Source organism: Schistocerca serialis, chromosome 1, assembly GCF_023864345.2.
Source record: "Schistocerca serialis cubense isolate TAMUIC-IGC-003099 chromosome 1, iqSchSeri2.2, whole genome shotgun sequence".
Lineage (NCBI taxonomy): Eukaryota > Metazoa > Arthropoda > Insecta > Orthoptera > Acrididae > Schistocerca > Schistocerca serialis.
The window spans coordinates 382,644,681-382,669,319 of NC_064638.1; positions in this window are offsets into that span (position 1 = coordinate 382,644,681).

Genomic DNA, 24,639 nt, shown 5'->3' on the forward strand with positions numbered 1-24,639 from the left:
AGTTTGTGGCACAACTTGACAAGAAGAAGGGATCGGTTGGTAGGACATGTTCTGAGGCATCAAGGGATCACCAATTTAGTATTGGAGGGCAGCGTGGAGGGTAAAAATCGTAGAGGGAGACCAAGAGATGAATACACTAAGCAGATTCAGAAGGATGTAGGTTGCAGTAGGTACTGGGAGATGAAAATGCTTGTACAGGATAGAGTAGCATGGAGAGCTGCATCAAACCAGTCTCAGGACTGAAGACCACAACAACAACAACATTCCTCTCTTCATCAAACTTTCCTCTCTAAATCAGAACAAACACCGTACTATTAAACGTGGCTTTTCAAGGGCTCTCATGTATCATGGAAGTATACGTTCACCTTTTTTAACACACAGTTTTCAGAGAAGTACCTCTCGAATTTAGAATTTAATTACGGCAATAATTTTACATTTAGTTTGATCCAAAAGAAGGCTGCGCTTTGAGACAGACCTGAACCCTTACCAAGGCGAAGGGCGACTTCCGACGGAATTTCAGCTAGATTTTTCCAAGGGCCGTCAGACGCTGCAAACAACTGACGGGCATCTTTAACTCGCGTAAAATTGGTTATTGGAGAGAACTTCCCCGCAATTCATACTGAATACTGAGATCAAAATACAATTGGTTCATTGAACGGTTAGAGACCTTCCAGTGCTATAACATTAAGTAACATTAATGAAAAATAATAACGCGAGATTTTTCCGTCCGGAGCAGCAGTTAGCAGAGAAAACTATATTACTGTGAGAATGCCTGCCTTCGAGTCAATAACCATTCAATCTGCACATCTGAAGTGGTAACGGCAGAGCCCTAACTTTAAACAATTTTGAGAGTTGCTTGGAGCTCACAAAATTCATGGGTGAAGGCGGTGTGCTCATACAGGATGTCAATGGGCGGAAGGCCGCTACAACTACCGAACATGATAATTAAAATTCAGTTTCCCCTCTATCAGTGCAGTACAGCGTGTAGTTAAGTCGGTTCTACACGTGACCACTTCTTGCGTAAATCATGTCCGTTAGTAATTTCTGTATTGTGTCTAGAGCCGCTACTGATTCAAAAGGCCTGCTGTGGAAGGGTTGGCATAACATTATGAAATAGCCTCTAGCCACTCCTCGTGAGGTAGTTGGGCGGAGAAAGTGCCGATTCGCCTGCTTGCTCTTTTTATTTTGCAGTAAACAGGCCGCGGACTGGAGTGAGACTACGCGCTTTCCACGAGATCAGAAGAGTGTGGGAATAACTTTTAATTATGTTTAATTATTTTGTTTCACGTTGCACATACACTGAAGCGCCAAACAAACTGGTATAGGCATGCGTTTTGAAATACAGAGATACGTACAGGCAGAATACGACACTCCGGTTGGAAACACCTGTACAGGTGGTCCATTGATCGCGACCGGGACAAATATCTCACGAAATAAGCGTCAAACGAAAAAACTACAAAGAACGAAACTTGTCTAGCTTGAAGGAGTGAAACCAGATAGCGCTATGGTTGGCCGACTAGATGGCACTGCCATAGGCAAACATATCAACTTCGTTTTTCTAAATAGGCTCCCATTTTTTTATCACATATACGTGTATTACGTAAAGAAATATGAAAGTTTTAGTTGGACCACTTTTTTCGCTTGTGATAGATGGCGCTGTAACAGTCACAAACATATGGCTCACAATTTTAAACGAACAGTTGGTAACAGGTAGGTTTTTTAAATTAAAATACAGAACGTAGGTACGTTTGAACATTTTATTTCGGTTGTACCAATGTGATACATATACCTTTGTGAACTTATCATTTCTGAGAACACATGCTGTTATAGCGTGATTACCTGTAAATACCACATTAATGCAATAAATCCTCAAAATGATGTCCGTCAATCTCAATGCATTTGGCAATACGTGTAACGACATTCCTCTCAACAGCGAGTAGTTCGCCTTCCATAATGTTCGCACATGCATTGACAATACGCTGACGCATGTTGTCAGGCGTTGTCGGTGGATCACGGTAGCAAATACCCTTCACCTTTCCCCCATAGAAAGAAATCCGGGGACATCATATCCGGTGAATGTGCGGGCCATGGTGTGGTGCTTCGACGACCAACCCACCTGTCATGAAATATGCTATTCAATACCGCTTCAACCGCACGCGAGCTGTGTGCCGGACATCCATCATGTTGGAAGTACATCGCCATTAGTGAAACATCTTGTAGTAACATCGGTAGAACATTACGTAGGAAATCAGCATACAATGCACCATTTAGACTGCCACCGATAAAATGGAGGCCAATTATCCTTCCTCCCATAATGCCGCACCATACATTAACCCGCCAAGGTCGCTGATGTTTCACTTGTCGCAGCCATCGTGGATTTTCCGTTGCCCATAGTGCATATTATGCCGGTTTACTTAACCGCTATTGGTGAATGATGCTTTGTCGCTAAATAGAACGCGTACAAAAAATCTGTCATCGTCCCGTAATTTCTCTTGTGCCCAGTGGCAGAACTGTACACGACGTTCAAAGTCGTCGCCATGCAATTCCTGGTGCATAAAAATATGGTACGGGTGCAACCGACGTTGGTGTAGCATTCTCAACACCGACGTTTTTGAGATTCCCGATTCTCGCACAATTTGTCTGCTACTGATGTGTGGATTAGCCGCGACAGAAGCTAAAACACCTACTTGGGCATCATCATTTGTTGCAGGTCATGGTTGACGTTTCACATGTGTCTGAACACTTCCTGTTTCCTTAAATAACGTAACTATCCGGTGAACGGTCCTGTCACTTGGATAATGTCGTCCAGGATACCGAGCAGCATATATTGTACACACACGTTGGGCATTTTGATCGCAATAGCCACACATCAACACGATATCGACCTTTTCCGCAACTGGTAAACGGTCCATTTCAACACGGGTAATGTAACACGAAGTAAATACCTTCCGCACTGGCCGAATGTTACGTGATAACACGTCCTTATACGTTTGTGAATATTACAGCGCCGTCTATCACAAAGCGAAAAAAGTGGTCGAACTAAAACTTTCATATTTGTTTACGTACTACACGAATATCTCATAAAAATGGGGGTTCCTATTTCAAAAACCCAGTTGATATCCGTTTGACCTATGGCAGCACCATCTAGCGGGCCAACCATGACACCATCTGGTTTCCCCCTTCAAGCTAGACGAGTTTCTTTCTTTGTAGTTTTTTCGGTTGATGCTTATTTCGTGAGATATTTGGCCCGGTCACTATCAGTGGACCACCCTGTATAAGACAAGTGTCTGGCGCAGTTGTTCGATCGGTTATTACTGTTCAATGGCACGTTGTCAAGGTTTAAGTCAGTTTAAATGTGGTGTTAAAGTCGTCGCATGAGCGATTGGATATAGCATCTCCGAGATAGCGATTTTCCCATACGACCATTTTACGAGTATACCGAAAATATCAGGAATCCGATAAAACATCAACCCTCCGACATCGCTGCAGCCGGAAAAAGTTCCTGCAAGGACGGGACAGACGACGACTAAATAGAATCGTTCAACGTGACGGAAGTGCGAGGCTTCCGCAAATTGCTGCAGATTTCAATGCTGGGCCAACAAGTGCAAGACATTCAACGAAACAAAATTGATATGGACTTTCGGAGCCGAAGGCCCACTCGTGTACCGTTGATGAGTGCACTACACAAAGCTTTATGCCTCGCCTGTGCTCGTCATCACGACATTGGACTCTTGATGACTGGACACATGTTGCCTGGTCGGACGAGTCTCGTTTCAAATTGTATCGAGCGGTTGGACGTGTGCGAATATGGCGACAACCTCATGAATGCGTGGGTCCTGCAAGTCACCAGGGGACTGTTCAAGCTGGTGGAGGCTCTGTAATGGTGTGGGACATGTGCAGTTGGAGTGATAAGGGACTCCTGTTACGTCTAGATACGACTCTGACAGGTGACACCTAAGTAAGCATGCTGCTTGATCACCTGCGTATGTTCATGTCCATTGTGCATTCCTACGGACTTGGGCAATTCCAGCAGGACAATGCCACACCCCATATGTCCAGAACTGCTACAGAGTGACTCCAGAAGCACTCTTCTGAGTTTAAACACCTCCGCTGGCCACCAAACGCCACAGATATGAACATTATTGGGCCTATCTGGGATGCCTTGCAACGTGGTGTTCAGAGGAGAGCTTCACCCCCTCGTACTATTACGGATTTATGGTATCAGTTCCCTCCAGCACTGCCTCAGACATTAGTTGAATACATGCCACGTCGTGTTGCGGCACTTCTGCGTGCTCACAGCAGTCATACACGATGTTAGGCATATGCACCAGTTTCTTTGGCTCTTCAGTGTATTTGAAGTGTCCACATTACATAGTCCAATTTCTATGTACACGCTAGAAGCAGCGAGCCCCCTAAACATCGGACATGAATTACAGAGACAGCTGCGACGAGTCATCAGTGGTGTCGCTATCCCGAACACAGTGACGTAACGAAGTGATTTCGACGCGGCGGTTAGCCGGTGGTCTCCAGCCAGAGCAGTGCTGCTGACAGCTGATCGATAGGAAAACAAAGAGCACGCCGGTGCGAGCTCCAGTCCGCTGTTGCAGCGCTGCAGATAATGCGATTGTTCTGGCGCTACCTGCTCCGTCGCCCGGAAGTGAAATGCAACGCGCGTTGGCCCGTCGGAAATTTCGCGCTACAGTTCACTCCAACGACTATTTTCACACATCCGGGAAAGATAAATGCGGCAAGAGCTACCTAAAAGCGATCACCAGAATGACTCATTTCTGAATTCTGTGTGCCTGGAACTACGCAATTTAATAATAAAACCGTCCTCAACCAGCCTGGTGATTCCAACTCCACGACGAGGTAATGAAGGCAGTTTCTAATGAATCCTCTGCGACAATGAGGATATGAAAGCATCATCAACAGTGTATCAGCTGTAATCTTTTCGGGAAAGAAGTCGTGTTATTCATATGAATTTCTGGAATGCACAGCAGATCCAATCACAGTAGTTGGGCGGGGATTTGACAAGCACTCCTCCCAAGCACCCCTGTGCTTTTTACTTGAAGTGATTCAATTAGTGTCGATGCTGACCGAGCCAGATATAGAAAAATGAACTTCGTAAAACTTGATTTTTCATCAGATACCTAAAACAACGCCAGTCGTAAATATCACTTTAACTGACAGTAAAAATCTTAAGATCAAGTAGATATCTAACTACAGATTTTTGATTCTGTTCCTTTCTGCCAATAATAATATAGGGTAGAGTTGCCTAAATGTTATCAGTTTCTATATTTTATTTATTTAAATTTCATGTAGCCTAAGCACTAGGTTAAGAAAAATAATGCCATCCTCAGCTGCAGCATGTTGTTCTTGGTACCTGATTTAAAGGCTGGAAATTATGATAAAAATAAACAACTACATATAATTTTCTAAGCATTTGCAACAGGTACAAATGAGAATATGGTTTCTTAATTTGTACCAGTGAATGCAGATAGTGTGCCATCGTTATAAACTATGTCCCCGAGCTTAAAAATGAGCACTAGTCTAAGATTAAGGGACTGTTCCATACTTGAATTGTTACATCATCATTTGCAGGGATCGTACCATAACACTCCGGCTTTCCCCATCCCAGCACACTTTCCATGAGGGTACATTTTGCATTTCATGCATCTAATCGTTTCTTCCATGCGATCTTCCTCGCACAATTCCCTACATCATACCTCTGTTTTACGAATGAGCTTTTGTAGTAGCAGCAGTCTCCAAAACACTTCCTATTGACAGGCGAAGCTGGAGTTACAGATTTCTTCTCCTTTGCTTCGGTTAGCATTTTTTTTATTTACAATAAAACGTTGACTGCTTCTCGGCTTCTTGGCTGAGTCTTGGATGTTCTGTTTGGAGCTTTCATCATTACCCTCAGATTCAGCGACATTTCTTGGATGGACATCTTCAGCACACTCTTTGCTTGCCGTGGCTTCCACTGTATTGAAATTATGGGGCAATCCGTTTCATTTTACAGTGTCGAACGTTTTCGTGTCCTGACAGGTAGTAAGAACAGCCAGATGAGCGACAGAAGATCTTATCTCGAACGATGAAACTCGATGACGTTGGCCCGCCTGTTGATTCCTTGATCTTGACTGCAAAGCAAGCTTTGAGTGGTGCACAGTACGGAACTCGGTGGGGCTACTCAGGAGTAGGAATAGAAATGAGACCTTAATTTCTCCTGGCGTATACAACTTTCCAATAATTTCCGGGAATTTAGCCAGTACTGCACTGGCTGAATTCCAGAAGTTATTTGAAAGAATAGAAGTGCTTAGGTACCGATGTGAATCGGTTGTTTGGAAGAAGCCTTGGCACACTTCCCTACCTGCTGAATTAATGAACTGTTCGGAACATTTCTTACATTCGCTAAAACGTAAGCTATATTACTTTCGCCATGGTTAAACAGAACATAATCTTTTCGAATGTAAGAACATGCTCTTCCTATTCGTTTTCAACTACTGGGAAACACTTCGCGGCAACCAAGATCCTTTATACTACTGCATGCATTTACCGTTTTTATTTTCAGTATGCCTGTTAACTGCTGCCGCGCGGGACTAGCCGAGCGGTCTCGGGCGCTGCAGTCATAGACTGTGCGGCTGGTCCCGGCGGAGGTTCGTGTTCTCCCTCGGGCATAGGTGTGTGTGTTTGTCCTTAGGATAATTTAGGTTAAGTAGTGTGTAAGCTTAGGGACTGATGACCTTAGCAGTTAAGTCCCATAAGATTTCACACACATTTGAACATTTTTTTCTTAACTGCTGGCTTGGGCACATTTTATATGCATTCAAATTCATTTAATTGATGTTTCCCATTTAGACACACAGTTACAACTAAATGCAGTTTACCTGTGCTCCACTCTCTGTAACACCTTTCTGTTGCCATACTTCAGTACAAACTAATTATTGAATTACTAATTTAAGATAAAAAAAAACCCATTAGAAAATTCACCACATCATTTCGAACATTATGTTGCACTAACAGTGCTAGCTTTTTTTTTTTTTTTTTTAAATCTCACTGTTCCAGCAAGGTTCTCAACCTGTACTGGTACGATACGAGAAAGTTACAGCGGTACATTACAGGCAACGTCGTCATTTTCTATCTCTTACGAACGAACCACGACGAATACAGATTCATGACTGTATGAAAACTAGGGTTATTTCGTGTGCATTCATCCATAAGTAAAAAATTATGTTGCCACTTATTTTTTATAACAATAATTCTCTTGGACAGATACACGGCAAAGTTAGATGAAAACTACAACAAAAGGAAAACTGTCTTCATACGATCTGTGCAACGCACAGAGCGCATAGTTGACAATACGGCTCCAAGAAGCACGCAGTTCGCGCTGACCTCACTAGATGTCGGCTAGTACAAGAACTATGAATCTTATAGCAGTGATACCAACTACGATCCGGTACACTGGCAAGCCCAAATATTAAGACCCCTTGCTTAACAGCGTGTGGGTCCACCTTTGCGAAGCAATACAGCAACGCTTCTGCGTGGAATGGATTCGAAAAGTCCTTGTTAGATTTTCGGAGGAATGTGGTACCAGATGTCTACGCACGGCTGGCCCAATGTCCGTAAGTTATGTGCCAGCGGTTTTTAAACGTGGAGCTGGCAGCACACAGCGTCCTAGGCGTGTTACATCGGTTTCAGAGCAGGCAAATATGATAGGCTAAGCATCAGTGCGAATTCACTGTCGTCCTCCTCAACCACCATAGCGCGATTGCGGCCTTGTGATGCGGACAGTTACCCTGCACGAAGATGCCACTGCTGTCGGGAAGCAATCAAGCATGATGGGAAGCAGGTAGTCCGCAAAAACGTTCACTCCCAAAAATGGTTAAATGTCTCTAAGCACTAAGGGACTTAACATCTGAGGTCATGAGTCCCCTAGAACTTAAAAAAAAAAAGCAACGTCTTCAGGCCACAAGTGGCCCATCGGGACCATCCGACCGCCGTGTCATCCTCAATTGAGGATGCAGATAGGAGGGACGTGTGGTCAGCACAACGCTCGCTCTCCCGGTCGTTATGATGGTAGTCTTAACCGAAGCCGCTACTATTCGGTCGAGTAGCTCCTCAATTGGCATCACGAGGCTGAGTGCACCCCGAAAAATGGCAACAGCACGTGGCGGCCCGGATGGTCACCTATCCAGGTGCCGGCTACGCCCGACAGCGCTTAACTGCGGTGATCTCACGGGAGCCGGTGTATCCACTGCGGCAAGGCCGTTGCCCCCCCCCCCCCCCCTAGAACTTAGAACTACTTAAACCTAACTAAACTAAGGACATCACACACATCCATGCCCGAGGCAGGATTCGAACCTGCGACTGTAGCAGCAGCGCGGTCCCAGACAGAAGCGCCTAGAACCGCTCGCCCACAACGTCCGGCACAGGTCCCAAGGAAGCCCAAGCAGATGTCCTCCATTTCACAATACTGCCCACACCAGACGTTCGCCTCGATTAGGGCGTATCCGGAAACGACCACCGACGAGATGTAACAAGAAACGAGCTTCATTCGACTAGGCGACATGTTTCCATTGATCCACGGTCCAATCTCGATAGTCCGGTGTCCACTGTAACCATTATTAATGATCTCATTGAATCAACATGCAAGCAGGTAAGTGTCGTCTGCTGAGGATCCCATGTTCAAGAATGTGCGCTGAATGGTGTGTTACAAGACACGTGTGCCTGCACCAGCGTTGTACTCTGTCGTCCCATCTGTCAGAAGATCGCCGCGAATCGTGAATTGCAAGACGCTGGGCCTCAGACCTCCACATTCCTTTGACGAGGCGCGGACTCTTAATACCTCGCAGCCTGGTCGTGGTTTCAAATGTTCAAATGTGTGTGAATTGCTAAGGGACCAAACTACTGAGGTCATCGGTCCCTAGACTTACACACTTCTAAAACTAACTTACGGTAAGAACAGCACACACACCAAAGCCCGAGGGAGGACTCGAACCTCCGGCGGGAGGGGATCGTGGTTTCACCCTTCTTCAACCGCTTCCCATAGATGCTGACGACAGTAGCACGGGAACAGCCGTTCAGCTGCATCTGTACCTAACACTTCCCATTATAGCACTTCGACATTTAATAGACGCCTTCCTATTGGCCCCTTGCTATTCTGCGTACGAGGTCTGTTCAGAAAATTCAAGAACTTTGTCCACAGAATTTTTCTACGCTTAATTTTTACTCCATTGTGGATGGTCTCCTTCGAAATACTGTCATCCATTGATACACCGCTTCCACTTCTGGAAGCACTCTCGATACGCCTCTTGCTGGATCGCGCGATGCGCCTTCTGCAAATTTTCTTTTATCATGTCTATCGTTGCAAATATTAAAAAAAAAAAGTCCGCAAGGGCCACATCTGGGGATCACGGAGAAGACGGCCGAACATATTTTTTTTTTTTTTTTTGTGCAATAGTCACTCACCAACAGGGATGAATGTGCGGATGAGTTATCGTGCTGCAAAGCCATGAATTTTCTCGCCACGTATCAGGCCGATTCCTTTCCACATTTTCTCGCAGGTGTTGCGACAAGTCCCGATAGTGTCATCGATTAACAGTTTATCCGTGTGGCACGAATTTCTAAAGAAATAATCGTTCAAAGTCAAAGAGAACTATCGGAATGTATTTGACCTGACCTGATGAACTTTTTTTTTTTAATCTTTGAGAACTTTTCCTGAGCCACTGTGACGATTGAACCTTGTTCTGAACATTTATAACCGTAGGCCTAGGTCTCATCACTAGTTACGATTCTCTTAAGCAACATCTCGTTCTCATTTGCGCGATCCAAAAGCTCTTAAGCGATTGCGGCGCGAAGGTCTCTTTGGTCTTTATTCATGAGCCGTGGGACAAACTTGGCGGCAACACGATGCATTCAAAGATGCTGTGTCAAGATTTCATGACATGATACAACTGAAATGTTACATTCTCCTAAAATCTCTCGAACAGTCGGTCATCGATTGGCACGCACAATTTCCGTGACGTTCCTGGCATGAGTGTCGTCAGCAGATGTCGAAGGGCGTCCTGAACGAGGGCCATCTTCAACTTCCGTCCGGCCACTTTTAAATCGTGTAACACCGAGGGCTTGAACACTCATCGCCGTAGGCTTACTGCATCATTTCGCGTGTCTCTGTAAAGGTTTCTTTGAGTTTCAGGTAAACCAAAGGCAATGGATCCGTGTGACTTGAGCAGACGTAAGCGTGAACCGTGCCGTCACATCAGTGAGTTTTAAAGAGGACACATTATTGATATGAGAGAGTGTAATGTACCCACCCAGGAAATTGCTGCTTGTGTGGGACTAAGTGTTTCGGCACTGAATCGGGTATGTCCATAACGGTTCCCGACACGCCGTAGATCACGAGGAGATGGGTCGGGTCGGTTCGCACCCCCCCCCCCCCCGCCCCCTCTCCCGAGAATATGAACACCTTATCCGAATGGCATTGCACAGCATATCTGCATCTTCCTCGACTCTGGAGCAACAGTGGAAGACATCGTGCATTACCAAGGGTATCAGTCCTCGCTGGTTATTACGGCTCAGGTCCGCCCCCGGTAGCTGAGTGGTCGCCGTCACAGTAGCTCAGCGTGCTCGGTCAGAGGGATAGTTGCCCTCTGTAATAAAAAAACTGAGTTAATGGATCATCAACGAACTGAAACGGGTGTCTTTTGACGTCCGCCCAGAGCAGATACAACGTACAAAAATGAACAAAATAAGATTAAAAAAAAAAAACAGTGGTCAGCGCGACAGGCTGTCAATCCTAAGGGCCCGGGTTCGATTCCCGGCTGGGTCGGAGATTTTCTCCGCTCAGGGACTGGGTGTTGTGTTGTCCTAATCATAATCATTTCATCTCCGTCGACACGCAAGTCGCCGAAGTGGCGTCAAATCGAAAGACTTGCACCAGGCGACGGTCTACCCGACGGGAGGCCCTAGTCACAGGCCATTATTATTATTATTATTATTATTATTACGGCTCAGGTTACGTGCGCGTCGTCCGCTTCCCCGCCTACCTTTGACGAACGTGCAGAAACGTGCTAGACGGCAATGGTGTATGGAACGACTTTACTGGGGACAGGTGTGGTATCGATAGCTACGATGCCACGGCGTAGGTGCAAGTTCTCAGGTGGGCACTACGTCACCGACGACAGCGCCCTCTAGAAGGCGCTGTGCATATCTACGAGCTCCGCTCCAGGTTCAGCCCATTTGATGCCGAGCAGACGACCAAGCAACATTGTTTCTATTTCATAGTGGGCGAGCCACTAGTTTTAACTTTGTAACTTGATGTACAGCTTCGCACCTACGTGCTCATCTCATCCCAAGTTAAGTAAAACCACTTTTAATTGCAGTACCGAAGCATTTTCACCTTTTCCTGCTCCTACTCACTTCCTGCATTGGCCTACCCTTCAGTTTACAAGAGCAGACCCACGCGCCGCCTTCCAGGCGGGATACAAAAACAGGAATGGCCACCGATGGTGCTTTCGGACGGATCCAGGTTCTGTTTGTTTGAAAATGATGGCCACATTTTGCTTCGGCGCGGATAGGGAGAGTGGTGTCACAGTGACTGCATTCGCGAAAGACATACAATGTCAGCTCAAGGCCTTGGCGTGGAGTGCTACTGCGTAAAATCACAAATCACAACGGGGCGTGTCCAGGCCACTGTGACCCACGCGAATGACATCCTGCGACCCGTAGATATAACCTTTCTGAGTAACACTTCCAGGAGTCGTTTTTCAGCAAGAGAGTGTACAATCACATGTTGCTGCACGAAATCATGCCTCTTTGGTATCACAAAATTGGTTCAAATCGCTCTGAGCACTATGGGACCTAACTTCTGAAGTCATGAGTCCCCTAGAACTTAGAACTACTTAAACCTAGCTAACCTAAGGACATCACACACATCCATGCCCGAGGCAGGATTCGAACCTGCGACCATAGCGGTCGCGCGGTTCCGGACTGTAGTTGGTATCACAGAATGTCAGCTTTTGCTCTGGTCTGCCAGATCACCAGACTTGTCGCCAGTTGAAAATGTGTGGCATATGGTGAAATGTGTGGATATGGTGAAATGTGTGGCATATGGTGAAATGACGTGTGCAGCGCAGTGGCCCAATGCCGACCACCATAGATGAACTTTGGCCCTGGCTGACTGCGCCTTATAAGCATCGATGCTATCACGCATGGAACAAGTTATCAGTTCCCATGGCGAACCCTGTGCCTGCTAGGACACAGGCTCCACCGAGGTGACTGAAATGCTAATCATCTCTGCAGAACATACTAACGTACATGTCCTGTGAATACGAGCGTCCTATCTTTAGTCGTTCAATGTATGCCGTTTTTTTCCCGAACTTAGGTGTACATACCTTTCGAAGGCGTATTGTACAATACTCTCGAACTATGCCTATTGGTAATCAACATTTTCGGTCCTGGTGGTGAACTGTTCTTGTTGACAGCACAAGGAATTTGAAATCTGCTTTTTTTTGTAGCTCTTGCTAAACAGAAATATCTTCCAACAATTCTTTACTTTCACGGGAGATTTTCTGTGCATTCTAGGGCATTACACCACTAATAGACACCAATACGTGCCATCAGCAGATATATCTGTAAAAACCGTCTCAAGGTGATTTTTTCAAATACAAAACCGGTTATGGCGCATCTTTCAACGGAGGTTTCAAACAAATTCTTGGCTGGTTGGTGTTTCATAAATTTCACATACATCATATTATAGCTGCATTTCCCAACGCATTTGTTGATGACAAATTAACGAAAGACATATAACCTGGCACAAGTGAAGAAACCTATACCTTAAAGATTGGATTCACTGGGATGAGTGTCCTTGGAAGGGGTCATTTCTTGATATACGAAACACTGTTGTAACGCCTAAATTACAAATTACTAGCCTCCCACTTAATTAAACCACACATCACCTCGTATCTAAAGTGAATAAAAATACATATTCCCAAGGCGTTAATGAAGCGGTTTCCAATTACCAGCAACGACTTTATCGCGATAAGAAAACAAAGAACAAAAATAATCTTGCCCCCAGACAAGGCAATGCAAGTAACGAGACGCAGATAAGAGCAAAATAATAGGACAGCGCGCAGCTGCATTGTTTAGCCACAGGGTTAATCGCTTGTGACCGCGCTTGATACTGCTGCCACATGATACGGACATCCGTTCCACTCTGCAGTGTACCGCTGCACTGTGCGAAGACCCAGAAGGCACAGAGTCGCGCGTTCTCTTGTGAGCTAGTGTTGCCTGCAGGATTACTCTGTAATTCACAATTAAGCGCCTGGTAGGGGGTTCATCGAACCACCTTCAAGCTATTCCTCTACCGTTCCACTCTCGATCGGCATGCGGAAAAAACGAGCACTAAGATCTTTACGTGCTAGCTTTAAATTCTTCTATTTTATCGTGATGATCATTCCTCCCTATGTAGGTGAGCTCCGACACAACATTTTCGCAATCGGAGGGGAAAATTGATGATTGAAATACCACGGGAAGTTCCTACCGCAACGAAAAATCTATTTGTTTTAATGACTGTGGCAGTCTCCCCGGTATTTCGCGATAACACAAAACGATCTGCACTTCTTTGAACTTTTTCGACGTTCCCTGTCAATCCTGTGTGATGCGGATCCCACACCGCACAGCAATACTACGGTAGAGGCTGGACAAGGGTGGTGTAAGGCGTCTCTTTAGTAGACCTGTTGCATTTTGTGTTATGTTTCCTTTTGTAGGCGTATTACCAACGAAGTATCACCTGTCCTCTGAATTCATTTTTGCTTGCACGGTACGACAGAAAAGTGTACTAGTGCATGCCTGAGGTTGCACCAGCGGGAAAATGAAGACGCGCAAAAAATTCAAATGACACTGAGCACTATGGGACTTAACATCTTAGGTGATCAGTCCCTTAGAACTTAGAACTACTTAAAGCTAACTAACCTAAGGACATCACACACATCCATGCCCGACGCAGGATTCGAACCTGCGACCGTGGCGGTCGCGCGGTTCCAGACTGTAGCGCCTAGAACCGCTCGGCCACAATGGGCGGCTGAAGACGGGCAGCATAGTTAATGGCACGAGGGCTAGAAAAACGAACGGAAAATAACAGCTTCAGCATTCCAAATTTTCACCACGCATTTTTTTGGTAACTTTTAGTGTAACTTAAGCAGAAAGTTTTATTTTTCGTTCACCGAGTCTTAGTTTCTGTTGTGGCACCCTTCGTCAATGGGTTTTGAAATATACATTCTGAAATAGAAGTCAAATCTTATAACAACTATTGCTCTATTTGTTTCATGTGTGAATTACATATTCAACCACTTGCTGTTACCTTTACATCGTAGAATGGTGCTGTAAGTTAGTTGAAGGTCTGGAACTTACATGTGTGTGATTACGTCTGCAAAACCAGTTCGATATTATTTATGCATACTTGCTCTGGCTACACTAAAATTAATTAAAATGAACTGAGACAGCCCTCTTATCCATAGGTCTACGTATGCATATCACGCCATCTCATTATGGATGTATCCACGCCCGGGTTCCCGGGTTCGATTCCCGGCGGGGTCAGGGATTTTCTCTGCCTCGTGATGGCTGGGTGTTGTGTGCTGTCCTTAGGTTGGTTACGTTTAAGTAGTTCTAAGTTCTAGGGGACTGATGACCATCGATATTAAGTCCCATAGTGCTCAGAGCCATTATGTATGTAGTTGGTCAGAGTAAGATATGAAATTTACCGTCAGAGTACACAGCTTGCTTATGCCTGAAGATTCAGTTTTTACTGGCACTAAGTAAGAAACTTATTGTTACTGACGAAATTTACACTGAAGCGCCAAAGACTGGTATAAACATGGATATTCAAATACAGAGATATGTAAACAGGCAGAATACGGCACTGCGGTTGGCAACGCCTATAAAAGCCAAGTGTCTGGCTCTGTTCTTACATCGGTTCCTGCTGCTACAATGTCAGGTTATCAAGATTTAAGCGAATTTCAATGTGGTGTTATAGTCGGCCCACGAGCGGTGGGACACAGCATCTGCTATGAAGTGGGGATTTTCCCGTAAGAGCATTTCACGTGAATATCAGGAATCTGGTAAAACATAAAATCTCAGACATCGCTGCGGCCGGAAAAGGATCCTGCGAGAACGGGACCAACGACGACTGAAGAGAATCGTTCAATGTGACAGAAGTGCAACCCTTCCGAAAATTGCTGCAGATTTCAATGCTAGGCGAACCATTCAACGAAACATCACCGATATAGGCTTTCGTAGCCAAAGACCCACTCGTGTACTCGTGATGACTGCACGACGCAAAGCTTTACGCCTCGCCTGGCCCGTCAACACCGACATTGGACTGTTGATGAGTGGAAACATGGTTCAAAAATGGCTCTGAGCACTATGGGACTCAACTGCTGAGGTCATTAGTCCCCTAGAACTTAGAACTAGTTAAACCTAACTAACCTAAGGACATCACAAACATCCATGCCCGAGGCAGGATTCGAACCTGCGACCGTAGCGGTCTTGCGGTTCCAGACTGCAGCGCCTTTAACCGCACGGCCACTTCGGCCGGCAGTGGAAACATGTTGCCTGGTCGGAAGAGTCTCGTTTCAAACTGTATAGAGCGGATGGAAGTGTATGAGTTTGGAGAAAACCTCATGAACCCATGCACCCCGAATGTCAGTGGGAGACTGTTCAAGCTGCTAGAGGCTCTGTAATGGTGTGGGGCGTGTACAGTTGGGAGTGATGTGGGACCCCCGATACATTTAGAAACAACTCTGACAAGTGACACGTACGTAAGCATCCTGCCTGATCACCTTAATCCATTCAATCTTCGTTGATCCATTATGGACCATGGGACAACGGCTGGATGTATTTCTTGATGCAATAATTTACCAACAGCCGTATCTATTGTAGAAATTTATTTTATGAACTTCTTGCGTGCTACAAGTTTCGGCATTACATTGATGCCATCTTCAGGCCCCACACGTCATAGTAGTAAAATCGCTATACACGGAAGGAGCCATGTAACTGGATCCGTGAATTAAATCGTTATGCAACAGCTCTTGGTGGCCAGGCGACACAGAGTCTGTGGCCTGAAGATGGCATCAATGAAATGCCGAAACTGGTACCACACAAGAAGTTCATAAAATAAATTTCTACAATACATTTTATGACTGTTGGTAAATTATTGCATCAAGAAATTCATCCATTCATGTCCATTGTGCATTCCGACGGACTTGGGCAGTTCCAGCAGGACAATGCAACACCACATACGTCCAGAATTGCTACGGAGTGGCTGCAGCAACACCCTTTTGAGTTAAAACACTTCCACTGGCCACCAAACTCCGCAGATATGAACATTACTTAGCATACCTGGGATGCCTTGCTGCTGTTCAGAAGAGATCTCCACCCCCTCTTACTCTTACGGATTTATGGACAGTCCTGCAAGAGTCATGGTGTCAGTTCCCTCCAGCACTACTTCAGACATTAGTCGAGTCCATGCCACGTCGTGTTGGGGCACTTCTGGGTGTTCGCGAGGGTCCTACACAATATTACGCAGGTGTGCGACTTTCTTTGGCTCTTCAGTGTATGTCATACACTTTTCAGTCACATCTATAACCACATGAGGTTCTGGAAGATACCGACAGCGATGTGGAGCCATGCCGACTGCAGTACGGTGGCCAGCTGCGTTCTAGGTTGAGGATTCATACCGCGTACAGTCCAATCGAGGTGGTCCCACAGGTTCGCGATTGGGTTTAAATATGGCGAGTCTGGTAGCCAGGCGATTAAGGTAAAACTCGTCGTGGTGCTCTATAAACCATGACCGTGAGCTGAGTAATACTTTTTATTGTCCTGCTGGTAAACGTCATCGTGCCGAGGCTCTGAGCACTATGGGACTTAACATCTATGGTCATCAGCCCCTAGAACTTAGAACTACTTAAACCTAACTAACCTAAGGACATCACACAACACCCAGTCATCACGAGGCAGAGAAAATCCCTGACCCCGCGGGGAATCGAACCCGGGAACCCGGGTGTGGGATCGTGCCGAGGAAAACCAAACTGCATGTCGGGCTGTACATGAGGTGTGTGTGTGTGTGTGTGTGTGTGTGTGTGTGTGTGTGTGTGTGTGTGAATTCCTATGGAAGCAAACTGCTGAGGTCATCGGTCCCTTGACTTACACACTGCTTAAACTAACTTATGCTAAGAACAACACGCACACCCATGCTCGAGGGGGGACTCGAACCTCCGGCGGGAGGCACGAGAGATGCATACTTGTGTTAATCCACTGTGCATTCCAGAATGTCGAGATCACTCAGGGAAACACACGAAAACTTGCTCCAGACTGTGAAGCTCCGTGTTCCTGCTGGACCCTTTCGGCGATTGTCGCCGGGTGTCTGCTTCATACCGTACACGTCAATGGTTAGGTTTCCGACGGGGCGTATAACGTCATTTATTTAAAAAGGCCACTTGCCGCCGCTCAATGGATATCCATTTGCGGTATTGAGGTGAACGTTCCAACCTACGTCGCCGATGAACATCAGTCAGCATGGGCGAATGAACCAGACGCCTGCTGCGGAGGGCCATACGCAGCAACGTTCGCTGAATGTTTGTTGAGGAAACACTGTTGGTAGCACCTTGGTTTATCTGGGCGGTCAGTTACTCAAAAGTAGCACATCTGTTCGCCTGCACACATTTTCGCAGCCGTCGTTCATCGCTGACATCTGTGGGCCGTGGTGCATCACGGCTGTCTCGGCGCCGGTTTTGGATAGCGTCATTTTGCCACTCACGGTGTACTCTGACCACGACGGCCCGCAGGCAGTTTACAAACTTAGCCATTTAGGAATTGCTTATAATCTTGGATCGAAAGCCAATGATCATGCCCTTTTAGACGTCACATAAATCGCTTCGTTTCCGCATTACGTCAACGGCAGTACTGTTTTCTGCGTCCCCCCGACACGCCTTATACAGGGTGTTACAAAAAGGTACGGCCAAACTTTCAGGAAACATTCCTCACATACAAAGAAAGAAAATATGTTATGTGGACATGTGTCCGGAAACGCTTACTTTCCACGTTAGAGCTCATATTATTACTTCTCTTCAAATCACATTAATCATGGAATGGAAACACACAGCAACAGAAGGTACCAGCGTGACTTCAAACATTTGTTGCAGGAAATGTTCAAAATGTCCTCCGTTAGCGAGGATACATGCATCCATGGAATCCATGATGCGCTGATGCAGCCCTGGAGAATGGCGAATTGTATCACAGCCGTCCACAATACGAGCACGAAGAGTCTCTACATTTGGCACCGGGGTTGCGTAGACAAGAGCTTTCAAATGCCCCCATAAATGAAAGTCAAGAGGGTTGAGGTCAGGAGAGCGTGGAGGCCATGGAATTGGTCCGCCTCTACCAATCCATCGGTCACCGAATCTGTTGTTGAGAAGCGTACGAACACTTTGATTGAAATGTGCAGGAGCTCCATCGTGCATGAGCCACATGTTGTGTCGTACTTGTAGAGGCACATGTTCTAGCAGCACAGGTAGAGTATCCCGTAAGAAATCATGATAACGTGCTCCATTGAGCGTAGGTGGAAGAACGTGGGGCCCAATCAAGACATCACCAACAATGCCTGCCCAAACGTTCACAGAAAATCTGTGTTGATGACGTGATTGCACAATTGCGTGCGGATTCTCGTCAGCCCACACATGCTGATTGTGAAAATTTACAATTTGATCACGTTGGAGTACATACTGACGAAACTAAAATGAGCTCTAACATGGAAATTAAGCGTTTCCGGACACATGTCCACATAAGATCTTTTCTTTATTTGTGTGTGAGGAATATTTCCTGAAAGTTTGGCCGTACCTTTTTGTAACACCCTGTATACCCTCCACTGCTATTGCTGCCGACATCTCTGTCGGTAGTGCTGACAGAATCGTCCACCACTTGGGGTTCTCAAAGGTTTGTGCCCGTTGAATCCATCACCGCCCAACAGAAGACCATCCACGGCGAAGAAGGACCATGAGTGCGGAATTGCTTGCGCGTTGCCAAGGTCGGTCGTGAAAATTTTTTGCCGAGCAGCATCATATGCGGTGAAAGATGGGTTTATTACTCCGAACTGGAATCAAATCGCAATCCATGGAATACCGCCACACCACCTCTTCTCCAAAGAAAAAGTTCAAAGCCGCACCCCCAGCCGCTGAAGTCCTGGCGACGGCCTTCTGAGACTCAAGGTGTTATTCTGTTTGATATCCTCCCTCAAGGCACAAAGATTAACTTTGAAGTGTATTGGGCTACCCTCAGGAAATTGAAGGGACGATTTCAGCGTGTTCGTCGCCACAAAAATGCAAAGGAACTTCTCGATCCCAAAACAATGCAAGGTCTCTGCTCACCCGAGAGGAGCTCGCAAAACTTCGTTGGCCTGTTCTTTCTCATCCACCCTACAGTCCGAATCTCGCACCTTATGACTTCCATCTGTTTGGCCCAATGAAGGATGCACTCCGCGGTAAGCAGTACGTGAGTGATGGGGAAGTTATTGACGCAGCAAGACGTCGGCTCCGACGTCCAGCGTAGGGAGGTACCATGCGGGCATGCACGCCCTGGCAGAGAGGTGGCGTAAGGCCGTACCATTTAACTGAAATTATCCCGAAAAATAGGGTCTTGGAGCCAAAAGAGTGGGGCATAATCTCTTGTACTGAAATCCTGAGCCGGCCGAAGTGGCCTGCGGTTCTAGGCGCTGCAGTCTGGAACTGCGAGACCGCTACGGTCGCAGGTTCGAATCCTGCCTCGGGCATGGATGTGTGTGCTGTCCTTAGGTTAGTTAGGTTTAACTAGTTGTAAGTTGTAGGGGACTAATGACCTCAGAAGTTGAGTCCCATAGTGCTCAGAGCCATTTGAAACCCTGAATAAAACCAACCTACTTTCAGGGGAAAAAAAATGTGTTGCTTTTCTTATTGAACGCTCCTCATACTTTGCTCACCGTGTCACGTGGCCGCAACGTCACTAGGCGGTACTCAGTGTCGCTGTGAGAAACAGTCCTAACGTCCGCCCCCGTTAGCTGAATGGTCAGCGCGGCAGAATGCCACGCCAAACGGCCCGAGTTCGATTCCCGGCTGAGGCAGGAGATTTTCTCCGCTCAGGGACTGGATGTTGTGTTGTCTTCCTCGTCATTTCAACACCATCTCCGACGCGCAAGTCGCCCAATGTGGCGTCGAATGCAGTAAGTGCTTGCCCTCGCCGGCCGAACTTCCCCAGATGGGAGATTCCAGGCCCACAATGCCGTACGCTCATTTCATTTCACAGTCATAACGTTTCGTATTACTATTCTAATTGTGGAAACGCAATGCTCTCCATCTCATTGCTGCACATACCACCTCTAAAGAGCTCATGTTTGTGTGTCATTTGAGCTGGAGAGCAATGAAAGTACCGCGCTCCTGCGTAAATCTCCGGGCAAATTAAAATCTTTAATCACTTTGAAATACACTTATCTTGCTAACTGCTGTCGGAACTGGGCGAGTCTGTCAAAGGCTCTGCGGAACAGTGAACTATGCGGCGACCCTGCACGCCCACCCTTGTATAACGAGCCATTAGCCTGGCTTTACGGCCCGAGCCGCGCTGCATCTGGTCGACTTTATGTGCAGCGCTCTGCCGACGGCGCATGTGCCGCTACAGTGTATGGCATTATGGTTAATTTGCACAGTAATTTACGGGGAAACTCCCTTTAGCTAAGGTATGAGGACTGGTGTTGGGAACGGTCGTGCGGTAGCGTTCTCGCTTCCCACGCCCGGGTTGCCGGGTTCGATTCCCGGCGGGGTCACGGATTTTCTCTGCCTCGTGATGACTGGGTGTTGTGTGCTGTCCTTAGGTTAGTTAGGTTTAAGTAGTTCTAAGTTCTAGGGGACTGATAACCATAGATGTTAAGTCCCATAATGCTCAGAGCCATTTGAACCATTTTTGGTGTTGGGAACGAGTTCCCTATGAAGAATTTTAGAACGATTCATAAAATGTGTCATTCTTCGAGAGCTCATTTGTGACGTGGACATGCAACGTCTGTCACTTGCTGCAGGACTAACGAGAAGCAGAGCTGTTATTTTCTTCTTTGCTGCCCATCACTCTAGCTGCCATCTTCCGTCTAGATCTCTTAAATGGAAACAAAACGCCAAGTGTGACTCTTCAAGCTTTCCCAGCGGGTATGTTCTAAATAGTCTTCACGGCATACCTAACCACCAGCAAGGCTGAATCACCTGAAGATGTCGGACAGCAGCTCCGAGGAAATATTGTGCAATTTGCACAACGTCATACGGCGGCAAAGTCGTGAAGACCATTTACAAAACGCCGAGTCTTTATATTCACGGCACAAAAACGAGCATAATTGGGATCCTATATGAGGAGAAGGTCAACATCGAGCCTTCCAGAATTGCAGGGTTGAACGGGGTGCCGTTTTTGGCAGATACGGTTTTGCAACGCTTAAATTAATGCGTTTCCCTAATAAAGGTGGTAAGAATGGACATGAAATTACAATTAAATTAATACAGTGAAATGAATATCTTTAGCTGCATACAGGCGTTGATATACGTCAACGGGGACAGTTGAAAATGTGGGCCCCGACCAAGACTCGAACCCGGGATCTCCTGCTTACATGGCAGACGCTCTATCCATCTTTTTTTTTTTCGTTGTTGATCGTTGTGTTTGGTCGTTGCGGACATCACATGACATCCGTTCAAGTTCGTTTGTTGATCCTTCCACTCCGTTTTTTCATTACAGAGGCCAACCAGCTCTCTGACCGAACACGGTGAGCTACCGTGCCGATGTCCATCTGAGCCACCGAGGACACAGAGGATAGTGCGACTGCAGGGACTTATCTTTGGCACGCCTCGTGTGAGATCCACATTCTCAACTTATTGTCCCGCACTATATTCATAGTGCCCCTGCCCATTACACTCATTACTCGCGGCTTTACCGATTCCCGGGAATGTGTGTGCATCGGCACAGAAGAAGATGGTCAAATGGCCGGTGAGCCTTAACTATATTTATGAAGATGGCATTTGTTCTTTCGGGCATTACCATCTTCATATATAGAATGGGCATGAACAATCACGACCGCAAGAAGCTTCTTTTTTATGAGGTTACCGATTTCGGTCTGTTTTAGACCATCTTCAGACCTCACACCATGCTGCTAGACGGAGGCACTGAACAGAGCAGGCGTTACAACTCCACGGACACTAACTCATAAAAATAAGTTTCTTGCCTTTCTGACTGTTCATGTACATTTTTTAGTAATAAAAAAATTGTTTCCAAGGCCCTCGGGTGTCCAGCCGGATTCGATCGTTGAAGTCTCACGATATTTCGGCAAATAAACTTTCCGCCATCGTCAGGTCGTTCTGATGGGCTGCTCACAGAACGATTTGGTCGCCATTTATGTCAATTTAAAATTTTATTTAGCTGTTTCGATTATGTTCGTCGACTATGAAAGAACTGTGTGTGTGCCAAGGCAGGGTCATACCGCAATTGCAACACGGTAAGCAGTTTTTCTGTTGGCTCAACAGTATACATAGCGGGAACTTGGTTCTCTGTTTCCAGTTTCTGAGCACAGACTGTTAATTTCAATCAGTCATGGCTTTTCTCAGAGCTGATTACAGGCGGATGGAGTAACTTTTAACCAAAATTCAGGACTGGGCCAAAGTGTCATCTTCGTAAAGAACACGCAAGACCATTTTAGGCATACAAGAAATGTATTCGCAGCGACGAATATGGACTACCATCAGCTGTATAATGGAATGACGACAATGAAAATTTGTGCCGGACCGGGACTCGAACCTAGATTTCCGCTTGTCGCGAATGGTCGTCGTACTGTTAGGGTGTCCGAGCACGACCCAAACTCCTATACGTCGTCAACCATGTGTCTACATCCATTACGCATATTCCTATACAGGGAAGACATATTACTTGGAAGTCGCTTCCCCGGTGTCGGTGGATAAATACGATATTGCAGTGCCTGTGTTATTCCGAATTACGATGTAGTATGACATTCATCGACGTCCGAAGGCAGATTACATTGTAGTTCGCAATGAAACAGGCACTGCAATACCGTGTTTTAGATCTCCTTGAGAAACTAGTCAAATCCGATGCAGACAAAAAGACAGTATAACAGGAAAAAGTATGTAAACGGTATGGCGAAATACAACTGGCAGTCTGGAAAATACTCACGACGGGCCATCTACGTCGTTTGTAGGCGTTCTTCAACTTACCTGGAACAAATAGAAAACATTTATCAACAAGTGAAAAAAGAGGGGCTCAAACGGCTCTAAGCACTATGGACTTAGCAAAAAAGGAAAGAAAGAAAGAAATGGTTCTAATGGCTTTCAGAACTATGGGACTTAACTTCTGAGGTCATCCGTCCCCTAGAACTTAGAACTACTTAAACCTAACTAACCTAATGACAGCACATACATGCCCGAGGCAGGATTGGAACCTGCGACCGTAGCAGCAGCGCGGTTTCGGACTGAAGCGCCTAGAACTGCTCGGCCACAGCGGCCGGCAACTACCAACATTCTGTTGAAACTAGGAGTAGGGAAGTCGAGAGAGTGAATTAAGAAAAGTGAACCCTGCACAAATTTTGCTGGTGTCCACGGACATCTATTACTGGGCATACAGGGTGAACAATTGGTACACAGAGCTGCCATTCTGGCAGCAGCCATGACTAACCCATCTGGGCATCGGGTCGAAAGTGATCATGGATGACAGATAGAGATACGTCATTTCATGCTGCTTCAACACTAAGCCAGAGTTGAATAATTGTAGCTGCTGGCAAGTGATGGCCTATCAATCTCTCGGCAAGCCATGGCCAGATGTATTCGGTGGGAGAGAGAAACCTACAGAGAATATGCTGACCACAGCAAACGTATAACACCCTCCTTATCGAGGTGCGTCATAACAGCACGGGCAACTCATATCCGATACGTCCATCCTGATCCTGTTAGGGGAACCAGGACTCGACTGGCTAAATCTATACATTTTTCACGAATTTTTTCGGTGTCTTAGTCACTGCCCAATAGCGAAACTGTATCATCTTCCTGATAACCATACAAGGGTACAAAACAAAACTCCTGCCGACTGACAAAAACAGCGATGAGGCTTTTTAAAAAAATTTGAAACTGTGTCTCATAAGTATTAAAATGTAAAAAGAATTGGTAAATAAAAGGCAATAAGAAAGAGACAATAATTGTATGTAAGAAGCTGATCTGAAGATTAATGAATTATTAAAAGAATATGAACTGAAAGAATATATGAAAGGCAATGTGAGAAGATGGATGGCTCAGCCAATGGCAGGCCATTTTCTTCGTGAGAGACACCTAGCCTTAGGACAAAGGAAAGACACGTGATCGAGTAGCGAGACGTGTGTTGTCGGCACAATGACCCGCGCACGCGGCTCTTTGTGTGTGTGTGAGTGTGTGTGTGTGTGTGTGTGTGTGTGTGTGTGTAGTAGTAGTAGTAGTAGTAGTAGTAGTAGTAGCAGTAAACGAAACTCAGAAAACAGCTGACATGATGTAGTCCATGTGCGAATCACTCTGGACGGCAGAACTGGATGAGTCGCATTATATAGGAAAAACGTAG